The sequence below is a fragment of the Lepeophtheirus salmonis genome, chromosome 10 (genome assembly GCF_016086655.4).
Source record: "Lepeophtheirus salmonis chromosome 10, UVic_Lsal_1.4, whole genome shotgun sequence".
Lineage (NCBI taxonomy): Eukaryota > Metazoa > Arthropoda > Copepoda > Siphonostomatoida > Caligidae > Lepeophtheirus > Lepeophtheirus salmonis.
The window spans coordinates 7,063,617-7,066,850 of record NC_052140.2 but is presented as its reverse complement, the minus strand read 5'-3'; the positions used below and the strand labels follow the sequence as shown (position 1 = coordinate 7,066,850).

At 31.0% G+C, this 3,234-nt stretch overlaps 1 non-coding gene across 1 annotated transcript; it reads left to right on the top strand.

Annotated features, from left to right (window-relative positions):
• Positions 1 to 954: 954 nt before the first annotated feature.
• Positions 955 to 1,038, top strand: TRNAL-UAA (transfer RNA leucine (anticodon UAA)). Its single transcript has one exon. It is a non-coding gene; the product is annotated as a tRNA-Leu (tRNA).
• The last annotated feature ends 2,196 nt before the right edge of the window (positions 1,039 to 3,234 follow it).

Here is a 3,234-nt window from a genome sequence, read left to right as displayed (position 1 = left end):
TCCCCTAGTCAGCTGTCACTGATGAATACTCTATGTATTTAATCTCTCTGATTAAAACTCATTGACTATCACGGTGTTACTTCTGTAACACAAAAAAAAACCTATGCATTTTGTTGTCAACTGTCGATTCTCTCTTCTCCCTTGATACGTCATGGCTATTTCATAATTTATTCTTTTTCATGAATACACAAAGTAATATGTTATTCTATACATATGCTCCGTTTCCGAAAAAACTGGAATACAAGTTCTTCTTGATCCCTCGTCGTTTACATAATATAATAACTAATCATAACTACTCTTTTAATCAAATATGGTCAAGCAATATTATAATACAGTATTGAATAGAATACTATGTAGATTTTAATAATATGTAATTTATTTGAAAAATGGTGAAGAAATCATATGACAGTGGTAGTATGGAAGTATATAAGAGATAAATTGCAGTTGGTATGATTGACTTATTTGGCTAACTACCAGACGATTTCGGACTTTTTTTCGGTTTATTTTTTGGATGAGAGGTTGCGTGATAGAATAAAGATAACGACGCACTATTCATTTTTTTTTTTTAATATTTTCCTTTTTTCTTCTTCTGATACCAAAATAATTAATCTAATCGAGATACAACAGTAAATTTCGAATTGATAATATAAAAAAACATAATAAGGCGGTGAATATGTCATGCGGCAAAATATCTTCAATGCAAAATTACTGGTAAAATCTGGGAATATGTTCTTTCTAAAATTTTGTTAAATCTATTAATTATCTAGTCATTTCTTCTCTTTGTTTTTGGAGGAAAGTTTGCAAAATAATGATAATTTAAGGACGTAATAAACTACTCCCTTTTTAACTTTAACTAAAGAAATATACCTCTTATTGATATTTTTCTAACCTAAAATTTATTTGTTTTTTCAAAATAGTTTTATTTATTAACATAATTTTAGTGCTCCCAACAGAGCCAGGTTGGCCGAGCGGTCTAAGGCGCCAGATTTAAGCTCTGGTTCACGTATGTGAGCGTGGGTTCGAACCCCACACCTGGCAAATATTTTTTAAGTTTATTGTTAGTGAAGGAGGACAAATGAATAAAAAAACATTGCTGAAAATAGTATTTAAACATATCACAATTGGTTTTGTACTGTATAGTTAAATTCCATAAAAATAAAATTCTTCATAATTTTGTCATGAATTAGCAGGTTGTGAGTCCACCGGTAAAATAATTGTGGTAAAAAGATTGCATTTATTGTAGTCAATATGATAGTTACTAATTTCATTGGAAGATTATTATAGGAGGAATAAAAAATAAATAGTATTAATTTATTAGAGATATAAGGTAAGGTAAAAAGTTCGGAGCCTTTTCGCTAGATATCCTTGGTGAGATATATCTCACGATTAATACATTGCATCAAAAAAATAAAAAAAGCTTGAAGTAAAGGTGAAGGTTAAGATCAGGGAATTTCTTTGCTACTTCTCATGGGAAATAAACATGCAATGGGCTGGGCTGTATTGTCAAACGCCTTACTGCTGGACAAAGTTTAATTACGTCAAATACCAACCAAATTTAATCTGCCGAAGAAATGTTTGAATTTAGTCAAGACAGAATTCCCTGTACTGTGTTTAAGTATGTACCTAGGATTGATATGGAAGAATGGCGAACTCTGCATGCAGATCGTTATGACGGAATCGATGCTGCTGTTCCTGGAATCAGATGTTACCACGACTTCATTACACTTTGTGTTGATAAAATTGGGGCAAAAGGGTATTCTGTATTCACGATTTCAATGTTGCATTCTCCTTGGACGAGGAGATCACTTTTGACTCGCATGCTCCAGTTTTGTACCACAGATGCTCATAGCTCTGCTTGATTTTAAATATAAGATAAGATACAATACAAAATAATTATTTTTTGATAATAATTAAAAAAAAAAAAAATTAGAAAAGTTTTTTTACTCGTACATTTAATTTGGTGAATGTCTTAAGAGAAAAAATGACTGAATGATAATAGTTAATTAATTCCAGATATTTCAGAATTCAGACAACTGAGCTCAGTTTTAGGTTCTGTGCTCCTTTTTTGGTTTGAATTCCTTTGTGAAAAATTTTACCCTCTAATTTTTCATTTATGTAATTCCATGAACAGACGTAGCAAATCTAATACTTATTCTTTATCAGCACAACTCTATCTGACCAATGAAAGAAATATAAAAAAATGCTATCATTTTTCATAACATTATGGTTATCAAGGCAACTATGAACTTAATATATTAATTAGTTACTATTCATTTAGATACTTGATACAGAACAATTATAAAGTAAGAATAGAACATTTTTAATTAAGTTAAAAGTGGAAAACACGATAATAATTTAATATATCATTACTAGTGTTGAAACTTGGTCCAGCATCGAATTTTTTTTCCGGTTTGTCCTAAGTGGTTTTTTCTATATTGATTTGGACCGATCTTTCGGTCCAGACCGTGAACCGATTTTTTTTTCAGTCTCACTTCGAGGACCGATTTTTTTCGGTCTCTATATTATCGGAGACCAATTTTTTTTTTTTCTAGATCAACCATCTTTGATTTTTGCAAAAAAAATCTCAAAAGTACACAATTGCTAAGGCCTAAGATAATTTTTAAGTCATTTAGACCACAAGAAGTGGACTTCTATGTTCTCCAAGAGTTAGGACCAAAGGAAGATAGAAGGAATCGAAGGAAGATACTTCTACCTTGATCATCCATCTCAAGAGATTTTCAAATTCAGTATTCCACGAGAGACGACAGAATTAAAATCTATCCGATCTATCTATGTTTAAACATCGTATGACGTCATTGTACTTGAAAATATGATACCCTTTTATAAACAATTTAACTGATAAATCGGTCTAGATCAATTTTTTGGGTCAGAACTAGACCAAACTTTTCCTTTGGTCCGATTTAGACATAATTTTTTGATGAGACTGGTCTAGACCGAGCTTTTTTGTTTGACCGAATTAGTTGGCTCCAAGAAAAAATATAAGGGTCCAAAACTAGTCTAGGATTTCCAAACCGAAACCCAGCACTAATCATTACATTTTAAACTTCAAAGACTCCTATGTGGAATATTAAAAGAAAATAAATAAGAAAGAAACAACAGGCAGAGCATGACAAAGCTAGCACGTGTCTGTAATATAAATAATATAAGATTAGTCAGATAATACAACGAGGGAGTGTATCAAAGAAGGGTCATTATGTTAATACAATTTTCTAA